Consider the following 18632-nt stretch of genomic DNA (forward strand, 5'->3'; position numbering starts at 1 on the left):
TAGTACTAGGATGGGTGATTCTCGGAAAGTCCTCGTCTTGCATCCCTCTTTTGTTTTCGGTTTTTCTCTATTTTTTGTAAAAAATGTATGACTCTATAACTTTTAGACGTTGAGGCCAAACTTGGTATGTGATACATTTTCGGAAAGCCCAAAGAGAGCTCTCCAATGAATGAGGAAGGAAAATTGATTTCTTCTGTTGGTTTTATTTTCTACTCCAAATTTTGACCTTAATGTAGTTTGTCGGGACTTTTCGTGATCTTTGCTATATTACAGGGCAAAACTTTTATGTTTGGACATTGTTTTCGAATATTTTGCAAGTATCAAAGCTCTTATAAACAAGATAGGGTATTCCTATATAGCTGGTGAGACCCACGGGAAATGGATCATAAAGTCTTCAAAAAAGAATACATACGATTGCAATGCATATAGTAATGGATGCTATCATACCAGCACTATAGCACCGGATCCCATTAGAACTCCGCAGTTAAGTGTGCTTGGGCAAGAGTAGTACTAGTATGAGTGACCTCCCGAAAAGTCTTCGTGTTACATCCCTTTTTTTTTTTGGTTTTTCTCTTTTTGTTTTGTTAAAAATGTATGACTCTATAACTTTTAGACTGTGAGGCCAAACTTGGCATGTGATATATTTTCGGAAAGCCCAAAGAGAGCTCTCCGATAAATGAGGAAGCACAATGGAATTCTTCTATTGTTTTTCTTTTCTACTCCAAATTTTGACCTTAATGTACTTTTTCATGCCTTTTCGTGATCTTTTGCTATATTACAGGGCGAAAGTTATATGTTCGTATACTGTTTTCGAATATTTTGCATATATCAAAGCTTTTATAAACAAGATAGGGTTTTCCTACATAGCTAGTAGGACCCACGGCAAATGGATCATAAAGTCTTCAAAAAATAATAGATACGATTGCATTGCATGTAGTAACAGATGCGATCATACCAGCATTAATGTACCGGATCCCATCACAACTCTGCAGTTAAGAGTGCTTGGGCGATAGTAGTACTAGGATGGGGGACCTCTCGGGAAGTCTCGTGTTGCAACCCTCTTTTTTTCGGGTTTTCTTTATTTGTTTCGTTAAAAATGTATGACTCTATAAATTTTAGACCGTGAGGCCAAACTTGACATGTGATACCTTTTCGGAAAGCCCAAAGAGAGCTCTTCAATGAATGAGGAAAGACAATGGAAATCTTCTATTAGTTTTTTTTCTACCCGAAATTTTGACCTTAATGTACTTTTTCGGGCCTTTTCGTGATCTTTGCTATATTACGAGGCGAAAATTATATGTTCGGACATTGTTTTTCAATATTTTGCATATAACAAAGCTCTTATAAACAAGATAGGGTATTCCTACATAGCTGGTGGGACCCACGGCAAATGGATCATAAAGTCTTCAAAAAAGAATAGATACGATTGCATTGCATGTAGTAACAGATGCTACCATACCAGCACTAATGCACCGGATCCCATCAGAACTCCGCAGTTAAGCGTGCTTGGGAGAGAGTAGTACTAGGATGGGTGACCTCTCGGAATGTCCTCGTTTTGTAACCCTCTTTTTCGGTTTTTCTCTATTTTTTTGTTAAAAATGTATGACTCTATAAATTTTAGACCGTGAGGCCAAACTTAGCATGTGATACCTTCTCGGGAATCCCATAGAGAGTTCTCCAATGAATGAGCAAAGACAATGGAATTCTTTTATTGGTTTTTTTCTACTCTAAATTTTGACCTTAATGTACTTTTTCAGGCCTTTTCGTGATCTTTGCTATATTACGGGGCGAAAATTATATGTTCGGACATTGTTTTCGAATATTTTGCATGTATCAAAACTCTTATAAACAAGATAGGGTATTCGAACATAGCTGGTGGGACCCACGGCAAATGGATCATAAAGTCTTCAAAAAAGAATAGATACGATTGCATTGGATGTAGCAACAGATGCATTCATACCAGCATTAATGCACCGGATCCCATCAGAAATCTGCAGTTAAGCGTGCTTGGGCGAGAGTAGTACTACGATAGGTGACCTCTCGAAAAGTTCTCGTGTTTCATCCCTCTTTTTTTTTTTTTGGATTTTGTCTATTTTTTTTGTTAAAAATGAATGACTTTATAACTTTTAGACCGTGATGCCAAACTTGGCATGTGATACATTTTTGGAAAGCCCAAAGAGAGCTTTCCGATGAATGAGGAAGCACAATGGAATTCTACCAGTGTTTTTTTTTCTACTCCAAATTTTGACCTTAATGTACTTTTTCGAGCCTTTTCGTGATCTTCGCTATATTACGGTTCGAAAATTATATGTTCGGACATTTTTTCGAATATTTTGTATCTATCAAAGCTCTTATAAACAAGATAGGATATTCCTACATAGTTGGTGGGACCCACGGCCAATGGATAATAAAGTCTTCAAAAAAAAATAGATACGATTGCATTGCATGTAGTAACATATGCGATCATATCAGCATTAATGCACCGTATCCCATCAGAACTCTAAAGTTAAGCGTTCTTGGGCGAGAGTAGTACTAGGATGGGTGACCTCCCGGAATGTCCACGTGTTGCATCCCTCTTTTTCCAGTTTTTCTCTTTTTTTTTGTTAAAAATGTATGACTCTATAACTTTTAGACCGTGAGGCCAAACTTAGCATGCCATACCTTTTCGGAAAGCCCAAAGAGAGCACTCCGATGAATGAGGAAGGAAAATGAATTCTTCTATTGTTTTTTTTTCTACCCCAAATTTTGACCTTAATGTACTTTTTCGGGCCTTTTCGTGATCTTTGCTATATTACAGGGCGAAAATTATATGTTCGGACATTGTTTTCAAAAATTTTGCATGTATCAAAGCTCTTATAAAGAAGATAGGGTATTCCTACATAGCTGGTGGGACCCACGGCAAATGGATCATAAAGTCTTCAAAAAATAATAGATACGATTGCAATGCATGTAGTAACAGATGCTTTCATACTAGCACTAATGCACCGGATCCCATCAGAACTACGTAGTTAAGCGTGCTTGGGCGAGAGTAGTACGAGGATGGGTGACCTCGAGGAATGTCCTCGTATTGCATCTCTCTTTTTTTCGGTTTTTCTCTTTTTTGTTTTGCTAAAAATGTGTGACTCTATAACTTTTAGACCGTGAGGCCAAACTTAGCATGCCATACCTTTTCGGAATGCCCAAAGAGAGCACTCCGATGAATGAGGAAGGAAAATGGAATTCTTCTATTATTTTTTTTTTCTACTCGAAATTTTGACCTCAATGTACTTTTTCGGGCCTTTTCGTGATCTTTGCTATAGTACTGGGCGGAAACTATATGTTCAGACACTGTTTTCGAATATTTAGGATATATCAAAGCTCTTCTAAACAAGATAGGGTATTCCTACATAGCTGGTGGGACCCACAGCAAATGGATCATAAAGTCTACAAAAAAGAATAGATACGATTGCATTGCATGTAGTAACGGATGCGATCATACCATCATTAATGCACCGGATCCCATCAGAACTCTAAAGTTAAGCGTGTTTGGGCGAGAGTAGTACTAGGATGGGTGACCACTCGGAATGTCCTCGTGTTGCATCCCTCTTTTTCGGTTTTTCTCTTTTTTTTTGTTAAAAATGTATGACTCTATAAATTCTAGACCGTGAGGCCAAACTTAGCATGTGATACCTTTCCGGAAAGCTCAAAGATAGCTCTCCGATGAAAGAGGAAGGAAAATGGAATTCTTCTATTGTTTTTTTTTCTACTCCAAATTTTGACCTTAGTGTACTTTTTCGAGCCTTTTCGTGATCTTTGCTATATTACGGGGCGAAAATTTTATGTTCGGACATTGTTTTCAAATATTTTGTATCAATCAAAGCTCTTATAAACAAGATAGGGTATTCCTACATAGCTGGTGGGACACACGACAAATGGATCATAAAGTCTTCAAAAAAGAATAGATACGATTGCATTGCATGTAGTAACAGATGCGATCATACTAGCATTAATGCACCGGATCCCATCAGAACTCTAAAGGTAAGCGTTCTTGGGCGAGAGTAGTACTAGGATGGGTGACCTCCCGGAACGTCCACGTGTTGCATCCCTATTTTTCCGGTTTTTCTCTTTTTTTTTTTGTTACAAATGTATGACTCTATAACTTTTAGACCGTGAGGCCAAACTTAGCATGCCATACCTTTTCGGAAAGCCCAAAGAGAGCACTCCGATGAATGAGGAAGGAAAATGAATTCTTCTATTGTTTTTTTTTCTACTCCAAATTTTGACCTTAATGTACTTTTCGGGCCTTTTCGTGATCTTTGCTATATTACAGGGCAAAAATTATATGTTCGGACATTGTTTTCAAATATTTTGCATGTATCAAAGCTCTTATAAACAAGATAGGGTATTCCTACATAGCTGGTGGGACCCACGACAAATGGATCATAAAGTCTTCAAAAAAGAATAGATACGATTGCAATGCATGTAGTAACATATGCTTTCATACTAGCACTAATGCACCGGATCCCATCAGAACTCCGCAGTTAAGCGTGCTTGGGCGAGAGTAGTACGAGGATGGGTGACCTTGAGGAATGTCCTCGTATTGCATCCCTCTTTTTTTCGGTTTTTCACTTTTTTGTTTTGCTAAAAATGTATGACTCTATAACTTTTAGACCGTGGAGCCAAACTTAGCATGCCATACCTTTTCGGAATGCCCAAAGAGAGTAATCTGATGAATGAGGAAGGAAAATGGAATTCTTCTATTGTTTTTTTTTTCTACTCCAAATTTTGACCTCAATGTACTTTTTCGGGCCTTTTCGTGATCTTTGCTATAGTACAGGGCGGAAATTATATGTTCGGACATTGTTTTCGAATATTTTGCATATATCAAAGCTCTTCTAAACAAGATAGGGTATTCCTACATAGCTGGTGGGACCCACGGCAAATGGATCATAAAGTCTTCAAAAAAGAATAGATACGATTGCATTGCATGTAGTAACGGATGCGATCATACCAGCATTAATGCACCGGATCCCATCAGAACTCCGCAGTTAAGCGTGCTTGGGCGAGAGTAGTACTAGGATGGGTGACCTCGAGGAATGTCCTCGTATTGCATCCCTCTTTTTTTTCGGTTTTTCTCTTTTTTGTTTTGCTAAAAATGTATGACTCTATAAATTTTAGACCGTGAGGCCAAACTTGGCATGCCATACCTTTTCGGAAAGCCTAATGAGAGCTCTCCGATGAATGAAGAAGGAAAATGGAATTCTTCTATTGTTTTTTTTTCTACTCCCAATTTTGACCTTAATGTATTTTTTCGGGCCTTTTTGTGATCTTTGCTATATTACGAGGGGAAAATTATATGTTCGGACATTGTTTTCCAATATTTTGCATGTATCAAAGCTCTTATAAACAAGATAAGGTATTCCTACAAAGGTGGTAGGACCCACGGCAAATGGATCATAAAGTCTTCAAAAAAGAATAGATACGATTGCATTGGATGTAGTAATAGATGCGATCATACCAGCACTAATGCATCGGATCCCATCAGAACTCTGCAGTTAAGCGTGCTTGGACAAGAGTAGTACTAGGATGGGTGACCTCCAGGAATGTCCTCGTGTTGCATCCCTCTTTTTTTTCGGTTTTTCTCTTCTTCTTTTTTTGTTAAAAATGTATGACTCTTTAACTTTTAGACCTTGAGGCCAAACTTGGCATGTGATACCTTTTAGGAAAGCCCAAAGAGAGCTCTCCGATGAATGAGGAAGGAAAATGGAATTCTTCTATTGTTTTTTTTTCTACTCCAAATTTTGACCTTAATGTACTCTTTCGAGCCTTTTCGTGATCTTTGCTATATTACGGGGCGAAAATTATATGTTCGGACATTGTTTTCGAATATTTAGCATGTATCAAAGCTCTTATAAACAAGATAGGGTATTCCTACATGATAACAGAAATGATGAAAGACCTAGACGAAAACTGAATATCAAATACTTGAAAAGTGCAAAAATACAAAGTCGCAAGAGAAACATCGTGGCTATCAAAGTTGCGAAATGTAAAAGCGAGATAAATAACAGATGCCCTCGGGAAAACCCTAAGAGGCAGTTTATATAAGCGAGAAATGAAACAAATAAGGAAACTAAATATATAGTGAATCTTCACGTCATGATCCTGCGACCGAATGTGTCATTAGCATCTAACGGGCTGAAATGAGCTTTCCAGTGATCGAGTATGTCATTGATCAAACTGGGCTTCAGGGGCTTCGTCTTGCGATCGAGCGAGATGTAGTGATGTCGAGATTGAATGGTCCAGCGACCCTTTGATCGAGTGCGATCGAGTGGATGTCATGAGGTGGTGATCGAGTGGTTTCTTCGGCTTCTCTTCTCTTCTTTGTTCTCAGCTTGTCTGGTTGAGAGCAGAACGAGCAGGTAGGCTTCCTGGTGGTCGAGTGGTGATCGAGTGGTTCTGATGGGGTGATTCCTCCGCCTTCGCGATTGAGTGAAACTGAGCTGCTTGCTTCTCCGGGGTTGCGATAGAGTGATTTGCCCTGGCAGGGCTCCAAGGCTGCGATAGAGTACTTTTGCTGAAGGCGTCATTGGGCATTCTGACTTCATGTTCTGTTTTTCCTCTGTTTGAACTCCAAAAGCATCCAAAGTACCTGAAAACAACCAAATATGCCATGCACATGCAATCCTAATGCAAAATCGTCCTAAGTATGTAAAACACACTAAAACGACTCCTAATGAGATGAAATGTGGATGAAACAATGACAAAGTGGTGAAGAATGAATGCCTAAATCATGCAAATTATAGACATATCAACTCCCCCAAACTTAGTCTTTGCTTGCCCTCAAGCAAACAAAAAGACATAAGCGGAAGGAGAGGTTTGAAGTTGGGGATTCAGAACCAAAGCATGAGATATGACAATTAAGATCAATGTACCAGCCAACAGTTCTAAGATGCGAGGTGATCGAATTCTACTTAAAAACTTTAGCCATGCTCTGTTATGATCCAAACCTACACTCAAATGCACAATGCTTCAAGATCAACCAATCCCTTTAACATTCATTAAGTTCAAAAATATGAATCAAGATATGCATCGCTAGTGAACTCATTTGGCTAATGACAGGTTATGAGACAAAGATGGTCCCTTTTTAGTGGTTCAGATTTTAATAGCAGGGGACTCTCAATGAAAAATGACTGAGCTTTAGAAGAATGCTAAATGTAAGTGCCAACCTATGCATACAAGAATAGCACCCCATCTACCCAATTACATAAACCGTGAATAACAAGTAGATGGTCCTATCTCTAAACCCAATGATGATCCTAAGTCTACCCTTTTGCACTAAAGGCATATTTCGATTTTTCCTTGGATCAATGTTTCCTTTTCTTTTCTTTGGCTCTTGTTCTTAAGGAGAAGTTTTTCTTAAACTCTATGAGTCTAGTCTAGTGAATTGGTTTTTTCTTAAACTCTTATGGCTCTAATCATTTTTTTTTTTTTTCTGTTATTGTTGCCATCTATTTTTTTAGAGTATATCTTAACAATTCTATGCTTCCCAAACATTCACTAGACCACAATATGATTTTTAGCTTCCTTCTCCTAAAGACTCTAACCCATTTTTTTTTCTTTCTTTTTCTTTTCACACTCAATCTCAATCCCCAAATAAGTTCCCACCTAATCCTACCAAGTCCAAAAACGCGGATTGGAACTACATGAGATACTACTCTTGTCGGCTCAAACCTAACACGTTCTACCAAGCTCAATCCTGAAAATAGGCCTCACATGCTCTCACAAAATAACATGGCTTGAAAGAAGGGTTAGTTAAGGGTGGGGGAACTACTCCAATAATAGAAGCAGCTACTTGGATTAACAAGAGTGGTGAATAAGTGAAAGAAAATCCAAATATGTATTCTATCCACGAGTTCAAAAACGATGCAAATATGATTATTATAAGTCAGATTCAAGTTCAAATTGACAGGGAAAGGTGTCATGACATGCATCGAGTGGTTTCTATAGAACATGGTGTGGTTTTACTTCAAAGTCATTCAAATGCCTCAAAGAACTAATAACTCATTTTAGTGAATCATCATGCTTACAAGGCTATTTCCTCATTATCCCCTATGCATATGCAACAATCCTATATGAAACACTCTAGACTCGATTCTAAATGTAATGCAACTAAATGATCACTCTGTTTTTGTGGGATTCATTTTCAAAAATTGTCAAAAATTTTTGTTTTTTTCTATGACTTAGATGATATGCAGACTCAAATGATATTCACAAAAAACAAGTCAAATACGTCTTGAACCCTCCCCCAAACTTAAATTACACAGTCCCTTGTGCAATAAAAATTTGTGAAAGAATTCAAGATAAACACAAAAACAAAAACAAAAGGGGTATTTACAAAGGATTTTGGTGTGTTACCTTAGTATAATGTCCTGGAGATGTAGTCATCCATATCTGCTTGAGTGTACTCAGCAGGCATGACCAGTTCTTGATGTGGCTCCGCCATCTCCTCGTCATTGTGCTTGATCGCAACCCCAGCAGGTTGTGCATCACGACGCTCAGGTGTTCTCCGACCCTTGCTTGATGATCGGACCATCCTAGCGCTCTTCCGCCTCTTGTGCTCCCTAACCTCGTGAGACGAGTGTCGTGCGGGTTCTTGCGGTACAGTGTGTTCTCTCTGTTGATAAGCAGATTGCCTTGGCGGGGCAATGTCATGACGCCTGGATGGCATGTCTTCCGGCGGATTGTCTCTGGTGATTGCACTGGTGGATGTGGTGCAACTGATTGCCTTCTGCATGTTGTCAATGGCCTTGACACACTTATGAATGATCTTGTCTTGAAACTTGCACCACCTTTGGGTTAGACTGAGCTTCTAGTGTGCTTCAGCGAGACTCTTGCTTTCTCATGAAGGGGGCTTGTGTTCTTCAAAGTGGTAATGGCTCGTGTCATAGTTCTTCCAGTTGGTCTCCTCATTGTCACTCTGACCCTCTACTTCTTCAACATTACGGGACGCGGATCCTCCAATCATAGCATGGAGGATTTCTTGTGGTGGCGAGAAGTCGATGTTGTCTCTCACCGTGATGGTTGTCATTTCACTGAATCGGAGAAGAATAGTGGCTTCTCCTATTGACGGGTGATCAAACTTGAAAGCGTACCTCCCATCATAGACCTTATGCTCGATCACATGGGCAAGCTTGAGATGGGCGATATCCATCCAACGTGGTTGGATCGGATCTAGTCGCAGCGGGACATCGCACGATAGGAGGATTGGTGTGACCACTCCTCCAATGCAAAGGGCTCCTTTCGCTTTCTTCTTGTCATTGGCCAGCGCCCACCCTCTGTAGCTGCATAAGTGATTGAGAAGATACATTGACAGAGGTGTGTCATTGGTATCTCCCTTCATCGTTTTCCCGTCCTTGGTGCAACGGAGGAAACTTAGCAGCGCCAGGTTGTCTTCGTTCGTTACAGTGGCGGATATCTCCCTAGCGTAAGGGACATTGGCCATGGCTCTCTGGAAATAGCGAATGGCGGGATTGCGAATGGAGTTGCTCTTGGATCTAGCGGAGTTGAAGCTAGTGGTGTCTCCGATCGTGTTCCACAAAGATTTTAATTCTTCTCGAGCAAACTTCGGTTTCGTTCCTGTGCCACTGGGAAACCCGAACATGGATTCAAGCATTTTGATCGCCATGATATAGTCGCGCTCGTCGATAGTGAAGCTTAAGTAACCAAGCCCTTCTTCCCTTAACTCAGCAGCTGACAACCCCTCAAACAATTCCACTTGAAGTGATGAAAGGAATTGAAGTGTCTCATCCTCATAGGTAGGATAGGGATGAGACATGAGTGTTGTCATGTGGCATTTCTCGAACAAGAGCTGAACGTCTACCAGAATGCCTAACTCCACCATTGTCTCCGGGTGAGGATATCTTGTTCCCCAAAACGGATTTCTTTTGAGAACCTTGTAGTAGTCTCCCGGGGCCAGCTTGTCTTCTTTCATCAAGGACTTGGTGGTCTTGCGGGTTTGCTCCGGAATGTACTCCGCATCATCTTCCATCTCTTCATCAACCAACTCATGGTTCTCTGTCATTGCTCGTTTTCCTCTGGAAATCTCTTCCCTTCTCCTGTCATTGGCGACTGCTCGCTCTGTTTCCTCCACAAATCGCCTATACTCCTCTGCTTCTCTCTCTGGCCTAGTTGACCAAGATTCAGCCTCATCAACATTGTAGTCGGCATCCATAGATGATTCGTAGCTGTGTGAACTCATCTTGAAGCTGAAATCGATTTGAAACTCACAACTAAAGCTCAGTAGGTTAGTGAGAAACAAACAAAAACAATGAAAGAAATGACTTCCTGTTGATATAGAGTTGCGATCGAGTAGAATTTGATAGTGAGAGCTTAGGTCGCGATCGAGTGAAGCAAGCAAATGAGAGACAGGGTTGCGATAGAGTAGTTTCTAAGGTTCTGTTTTAGTCAATAAAAGCTAGCAACAACGAAAGAGTTGAGAGCGTTTTTGGTAGTGAAGTAGAGAGATAAACAAGAGAGATGTTTTGAAATCACAAGTGATGAAGAAAAGTGAAGAGTAGTGACACTTATCTCCCTTTGCGATTTGAATGAGTGGAGGAGGTGTGTTGCTTTTAAACGGAAGCGTAGAAAATTGTGACACTTTCTAGACTAGAAAAGTGAAGAGTAGTGACACTTTCACTCCTCTTTGCGATCTAGTAGAAAATTGTTATCCCGAAACTGCTAGATCGCACTCCTGAGCTTTCACTCCTATGTTGTGATCGAGAATTTGAAAATTTTTTATAAAATTTTCATTTGAACACTCGATCACATCCTTGTTGATCACTCCAGCTGTTATTCATTTCCTGAGAATCAAAGACACAACCAAAACGAATCAAAAGTAACAAATAAATAAATAGTATATACAGGGATAGTCATGGGACTTCCTCCCAAGTGAGCTTGTTTAGAGTCTCTAGCTTGACTCCTCACACTAATCAAGTGGAGAAAATGTGACAGAGGGAACTTGAGAAGTCCTCCTCTTCACTGATATCATCATCATACTCAGCATCCTCTCTTGACAGTTGCACAGCTGAGTATTCAATTCTTCTTTCCTCATAGTAGGCTGCTTCCTCCTCTGGAGGATAGTTGATAGTAGGTTTTTACTCAATTATCCTAAAACACTATCTTTCCGTTGTAGACAGATGAGATATGATCAGAAGTTGCTAAGTCAAGCCCAGCAGAATTTGTTTGGTTTTCTAACAGTCCTAAAGTTGATGCAGAAAACAGTAAAAAATCACAGAAATGACTGATATACCCTATCACAGGGTCGACTGCCAAAAGGGACCCTGTGATCGAGTACAACAGGATGACAGAGTGTGAAAATGCAGAAATGGACCAGTTTACTCTATCACGCAGTCTCACTGTTAGTAGACTGGTATGATCGAGAAGAATGGTTGAAAACAGAAAAATACTAAAATTCAATAGCAAGTGAATGAAGCAGGTAAGTAAACAGAGAAATCAAATGGATGAGAAATTCCTAAGGATGGGGTAATCGAATAGTGTGATCTCCCTAATCAATTCAGTTGGTTAACAAATCTCAATGAAGCTATCCTTAGACAACAGGTTCAACAACAGATTAATTAACTCCCGTGATAGAAATCCTCAAGCATAGCTAGACACATACCTAATTCCCATTAGCGATCTCTAACTAAGGAGGCAATAAGAATCGACTGTTAAAGCCAATAACCGCTCTAAACGGCCAATCCTTTGGGATAGAGACGATTATCACTGGAATTAGTAGATCCAACGTTCCATTAAACGCCTTCTGGACGTTGGAACGTCTGGGATCGGATTCCAGTTGATCAGAAAGGAATAAGCAGTAAACACAACTAATCAAGAAGGGATTCAATAAATCTACACTTAACCAACATATTCGACCAGGGGTTCCACAACTACTCTATCCCATCCTCAGAAATCCTAATCACTACTCAGACAACATGCTTAAAGACAATAACATAGAAACGAAAGATGGACAAGCAAATGAAAGCAAAATCTGAATAACTTAGAAGAAAAATCGAAATACACAGTTGCAGGAATGAAAAGCGGCTGCTGAATAATAGTGCGAAATTCGTGTCTAAAAAGTGCATGTCTCAGGGCGAAACCCTTAGAGACTTATTTATACTAAGATAAGAAAGCGGGCTTCGAGCCCACTTAACGGCCCATGGACGGTGTGATCAAGAGTGTCGGCTCAAAGTGGGCTTCCTGATGGGCTTCGAATGGGCTTCGAATGGGCCTTCTCTTCTCTTCTCTTTCCGATGCTAAGGTTGTCTGGTTGAGTGCGGATTGATCAGAGGGTCGAGGTGGTGGTCGAGTAGGTTGGTTGACAGAATGGTCTGGGCTGCTTCTTGGCCTCTGTGATCGAGTAAGTGTGTCAGCTATCAGGATGGACTGGTTCTTCTCCTCTGCGATCGAGTATAACTGGTGGACTGGCAAAGTGGACTGCCTGGTCGCCTCTGCGATAGAGTAGAACTGTAGAATGGACTGCCTCCTCTCCTCTGCGGTCGAGTATATCTGGCAGAATGGACTGCCTGGTCTCCTCTACGATCGAGTAGAATTGTCTGGATGGACTGCTGAGCTGACTGCTTCCCTCTCTGCTACTAGTGATCGAGTATGTTGGTGGAAGTGTGACTTCTTGTTCTGTTTTTCCTCTTTCTGAGCACCAATAGCTCCAAAACACCTGAAACAACTCCAGAATGCAGAATGTATGCAAGACTAGTCCTAGACTCTACTAAAGATGCAAAATGTACAAAAATAATGGTAAATGCTATGAAAGATGGATGAAACTAGACTCAAAATCATATATATGAAAGTTGGCCAACTCTCTCCATATGATTGACACATCATCACTTTAACATTTGCCATGTGTCCACTGAATAATTAATGTAAGCTCTTCAACTTTTAATTTATAGATTAATGATGTATTTATTATTTAATTTTACATATTTAATTGTACTAATACTAAATTTATTTTGTTATTAAATGTTTTTCAATAAAATAATTTGATTGGTTTTCTCATACTCAAAAGATTTTTTTCTATAATCTTAACTCAAATTATGAGTGTATAGTAGTCATGGATTAATTAATAGTTTGAATAGTTTGCATATTGTTATATATCTATATAATAAATCGCCGAGGGTGAAGAGTATGTAAGAAGTTTAATCATCAAATTCTTAGGTTTCGAGAATCCCAATATTACCCTCTATTTAATTAGTTTAAGACGAACATTGTTTAGGAATTGTGTGTATAATGCATTGTTGAGAATGTTGTTAGAAAAAATATATTTTAATACTAAGAATAATTACTTATTATATAAGTAAATGATTAGATAATTAAAAATTATATTTAAATTAAACGATACAAAAAATTTGAAAATACCGCAGCGTAGCGCGGGTGATTACCTAGTGGTGATAAAAGGATGTGTAAAACATGCAAATTATAGACATATCAACTCCCCCAAACTTAGTCTTTGCTTGCCCTCAAGCAAACAAGTAGACATAAGCTGAAGGAGAGGTTTGAAGGTGGGGATTCAGAACCAAAGCATCAGATAAATCAGATAGAATCAATGTTCAAGTTGGCAGTTCTAGGATGCGATATTATCGAACTCTACTCAAAAACGTTAGCCATGCCTTATTATAGTTCAATCCCACTCTTATACTCGACCTACACATGCTTTCAAATCTACCAATCCCTTTAACATTCATTAGTTTAGGAACGTGAATCAAGCTATGCATCATCAATGAACTCATTTGGCTAAGATGAAGGTCAGGAGACAAAGATGGTCCCTTTCTGGTGGTTCAAGTTTAGTAACAGGGGACTCTCAAAAGAAATGGACTGAGCTTTAGGAGAATGCTAAAGGTAAGAGCCAACCTATGCATACAAGAATAGTATCCCATCTACCCAAAAACATAGACACTGTATACACCAGCAGATGGTACTACCATCAAGCCCAGAATATGATCCTAGTTCTACCCTTTGCACTCAAGGCATTTTTTTTTTTCTCATTCTTATCTTGGATCAAACCACTCTTTCTTTTCTTTGACTCTTATTCTAAGGAGAAGTTTCTTTTACTTTGATGGATCTAGTGGACTTTGGTTTTCGTTGACAACTATGGCTTTTGTTATCTTCTTGTGATCAAGACTTTTCTAGACTTTCCTATATTTTTTTTAGTTCCCCAAAATCCATTACTAGACTAAATTGTTTCTCAACTTCCTTCTCCTAAGAACATCAACATTTCCTTTCCCTCTTATTTTCTCATATACTCGATCCCCACTTCAAGAATAGACACCCACCTAGTCCTATCTAGCCCAGAAAACGTGGGCTAGAACTACATGAGACACTACTCTTGTCGGCTCAAACCTAACACTTTCTTCCAAGCTCAATCCTGAAACAGGCCTCACGATCGCACACGATATATAACAGGGCTCGAAAGAAAGGTTTGGTTAAGGGCAAGGGAAATTACTTCAATGATGGAAGCAACTACTTGGGTTAGCAAGGGTGGTGAAAAGTTTAAAGAAAACCCAAGTATGTATATGGTATCCATGAGTTCAAATTCGATGCTAAGACATGATAATTGCAAGTCAGATTCAGGTTCAAATTGATAGGGAATGGTATCAGATAATAACAGTGTGATCGAGTAGAGCATTCAAGACATGGTGCAGTTTTACTTCAATTTCATTGACTACACATCAAACAACTAGCAACGATGAACAAAAATGCTTACAAGGCTATCTCATCATAATCCCCAATGCATATGCGACAATCCTATATGAAACATCCTAGACTCAATCCTAAATGTGATGCAACTATATGAACACTCTGTTTTTGTGGAATACATTTTCAGAAATTTTTTCAATTTTTTTTTTTTTTTTCTATGTCTTAGATGAAGTTAAGACTCAAATGATGCAAATAAGACTCACTAGCAAACATGTTAAATACTTCTTGAATCCTCCCCCAAACTTAAACTACACAGTCCCTTGTGTAATAGAAGTCTAAAGAAGAGTTCAAGAGACACTAAAACAAAACGAAAACAGAAAATGGTATATACAATTATGGTTGTGTGTGGTACCTTAGTTAAAGGCACAGGAGATGTAGTCGTCCATCTCCTCTCTGGTGTAATCCCATGGAATACTGGGAACTTGTTGTTGTTCCTCATCCTCTGGTGCGGGATACTCGATCGCAGGGTTCACAGGACGTTTGGTCCGGCGGTCGAGTATATTGGTCTGAGAAATGGACTAAAGTGTCGCCTTGGTGATCGAGTGAAAACGGGCAGTTGGGATGCCTCCATGGTCGAGTAAACTTGGTGACCTGTAGATGTTAACTCGGCTTGGTGGTCGAGTAAACTCATTTAAATGCGGAGGTTAACTCTGCTTGATGATCGAGTATGTGGTGATGCATTTGAATTTTTGTGAGTGAAACCAGACGGTACTCGACCTTCTTACTCGATCACAAGGTCACCAGGTGCAACAGAAAATTTTCAAATTTTTGCACTCCTCTGGACTGGTATACTCGATCCCCATGCTCTTGGTGGAGTAAAATTTCTGAATTTTTACTCTATCTCCAGGTTACTTCTTCATTCCTGAAAACCAGAAACACAACAAAAACAAATCAAAAATAACAAGAAAGAAAAATTATATACAAGGATAATCATGGGACTTCCTCCCAAGTGAGCTTGTTTTAAGTCTCTAGCTTGACTCCTCACACTCATTAGGCTTAAGGAGGGTGATAGAGAGGAATTGAAATCTGCTCTTCTTCCTCAATGGATACAGCAATGTACTCAACATGCTCTCTTGACAGGTTTGTAGTTGAGTACTCAATGTCCCTTTTCTTGTAAGTTTCCTTTTGATCATCTCGATAGTCGTCTTCTCTAGACCGTTCGAATGTGAATTCACATCCTTCTTTGCTAACCAAAGCAATTACTTCATCATTTGGGACATCCTTGATGTCGAGTGGCGCTTCGTAGGCTTTTCCATGAAGCTCTTTGATTTGATTCTTCAGCTCTCTCACCGTGTGTGTTAACTCTCTTATAGTTTTGTCCTGCCATATAGACTTCTCCTTGAGTACTAACCAATCATTTGATTGCAAAATGCGTGACTGGAGCTGTTTGGTGGAACATGACTTCTCTGGACAAGTTGAAAGGTTACTCAAGTTGACGGTCGAGCATAGTGGTCGAGTATGAGTTGAGATTTCCTTGTTCAATGCCCTAACCTCTGTTTTCGATCCAAAGAACTTTGTTCCTACTATTGCCTTGTGTGAGTCTAATGACTTATCATAGCTCAAAGTCTCACTAGGGAGATGTCTAGCTTCACCACTCCTAGTCAAAGCAGTTTCAACCTGATCTTTAGAAGCAGGCTCTTCTAATAGTTCCTTAGCTAGCTGACCCTTTTCATCAACTAAGAAGGTATGGCCGTCTATTGTTGGTTTCTTCATATCATCTTTGATGTCAAACTTCATTTTAAAATCCTTTCCCAAATTAAGATCTATCTTTCCTTGCTTAACATCAATGACTGCTCCAACTGTGGCCAAGAAGGGTCTTCCCAAGATCAGAGGATCTTTAGGTTCTTCATCCATCTCGAGCACAATAAAGTCTGTAGGCACTTCTACTCCATTAATCTTGATAGGCAGATCTTCGAGCATGCCATAAGGTTTTCTTAAGGTCCTATCAGCAAGGATCAAGGATAGGTCACATGGCTTATATTGCACGAATCCCAGCTTCCTTGTGATGGTGAGTGGCATTAAGCTGACTGAGGCCCCTAAATCACATAGACAATTGCTGAAAGCTAAATCACATAAAGCTGACCAGGTGGTGGTTGTTGTTGTGGATAACATCCCTGGAACTGCTGCTTTGGAACAAACCCTTGACCTTGGTTGTAAGGAACAAACGGTTTGGGTTGTTGTTGTGGTTGCTGGTGTGGATAAACTTGGTCTTGTGGATTGCCTACATTGGTGCTTCTGTATGATAGATTTGGGTTGGATCTGTAATTGTTGTACTCTTTGTTGGAGACACCTTGGTTTTGCACATAGCTAACTTCTTCAGACTGCAGAGTCTCCCCATCCTGAACTTGGAACGTCTCATCGTCACCTAGAAAATGAATGTGCTTCTGTTGCACAAGGAGTAACTTGTCCAGCTTTTCATTCAAAGCTTTCATATCCCTACGGTGCTTCTCATCAGAATCAGAGCTGGAGCGGATGCTTCTATCGTACTCTTCATTGTAATTGCCATCCGACTGTGCCAAATTCTCTACCAGCTCCCATCCTTCTTCAACGTCCTTGTTGAGGAAGTTCCCGTTGGAAGCGGTATCAAGAAGCATCCTGATCTTGGGAAGGACACCTTTGTAGAGAGTGCTGAGAAGTGAAGCTTTTTTGAACCCGTGATGAGGGCATTTGGTCTGATAGCCTTTGAAGCGCTCCCATGCTTCATAGAATGTTTCAGTATTCTGCTGTGTGAATCCGGATATCTCATTCCGGAGTCTGGCGGTTCTAGAGTTTGAGAAAAATTTAGCCAGGAAGGCTTTCTTGCAGACGTCCCAGGTTGTGACTGATCCCTAGGGTAGCGTCTTCTCCCACAGATGGGCTTTGTCTCCAAGTGAAAACGGGAACAGGCGAAACTTGAAACCATCTTCACTAACTCCATTAAAATTGTAAGGGTGCAGAGCCTTTCAAACTCGTCCAGGTGATCGAGTGGGTCTTCCATTGGCAGGCCGTGAAATTTGTTCCCCTGAACCATTGCAATGAGACCGCTCTTGATCTCGAAATTATTGTTCTGAACCGGCGAAGGGACAATGCCATTATGAAGGTTATGGTTGTGTGGGAAATCACCAGCGCCAATGTTGTTGGGCAATTCTTGCTCATCTACAACGTCAGCCATCGTATTTGTAAGTGTCTGTTCTCTTAGAGAGCGAGCGATGCGGTCGATGTTGTCGTTGAAGAGGAGGTTCTGATGTCCTTGTGACCGTGTTTGCATACAATAGGTATCAGCACAGCTTGAACAGACCAATCAGAGACTGGTCCAGGGAAGCTTGTGAATGTGAGTACCTGAAACACACAAATAGAGAAAAAGACACAGAGTCAGTAACCTTGTAACAAACGAACTTGATCTTAACGTTTCCAAAAATCTCAAATATAGCAAAGAAACACCCAATTGGCAACGGCGCCAAATTGATAGTAGGTTTTTAGTCAATTAATCCTAAAGCACTATCATGTCGTTGTAGTACTTAGGGTGTCAATCCAAATGGGTGTGATGCAGACATATGAGATATGATCAGAAGTTGCTAAGTCAAGCCAAGCAGAATTTGGTTGATTTTCTAACAGTCCTAAAGTTGATGCAGAAAACAATAAAAAATCACAGAAATGACTGATATACTCTATCACAGGGTCGACTGCCAGAAGGGACCCTGTGATCGAGTACAACAGGATGACAGAGTGTGAAAATGCAGAAATGGACCAGTTTACTCTATCACGCAGTCTCACTGTTAGTAGACTGGTGTGATCGAGTAGAATGGTTGAAAACAGAAAAATACTAAAATTCAATAGCAAGTGAATGAAGCAGGTAAGTAAACAGAGAAATCAAATGGATGAGAAATTCCTAAGGATGGGGTAATCGA

The 18632-nt window shown here is 39.9% G+C and overlaps 4 pseudogenes across 4 annotated transcripts; all 4 read right to left on the reverse strand.

Annotated features, from left to right (window-relative positions):
* Positions 1-6127: 6127 nt before the first annotated feature.
* AT3G33080 lies at positions 6128-6657 on the reverse strand (annotated as a pseudogene; the record flags this gene model as incomplete). Its single annotated transcript has 2 exons — positions 6128-6287; positions 6517-6657.
* A 1566-nt stretch (positions 6658-8223) lies between these two features.
* On the reverse strand, positions 8224-10244 carry AT3G33091 (annotated as a pseudogene; the record flags this gene model as incomplete). The annotated part of the gene is made up of 1 exon: positions 8224-10244.
* A 711-nt stretch (positions 10245-10955) lies between these two features.
* AT3G33094 lies at positions 10956-11120 on the reverse strand (annotated as a pseudogene; the record flags this gene model as incomplete). Its single annotated transcript has 1 exon — positions 10956-11120.
* Positions 11121-15958: 4838 nt separating this feature from the next.
* On the reverse strand, positions 15959-17992 carry AT3G33097 (annotated as a pseudogene; the record flags this gene model as incomplete). The annotated part of the gene is made up of 1 exon: positions 15959-17992.
* Between the last annotated feature and the right edge of the window lie 640 nt (positions 17993-18632).

This window comes from Arabidopsis thaliana, chromosome 3 (genome assembly GCF_000001735.4).
Source record: "Arabidopsis thaliana chromosome 3, partial sequence".
Taxonomy (NCBI): Eukaryota; Viridiplantae; Streptophyta; class Magnoliopsida; order Brassicales; family Brassicaceae; genus Arabidopsis; species Arabidopsis thaliana.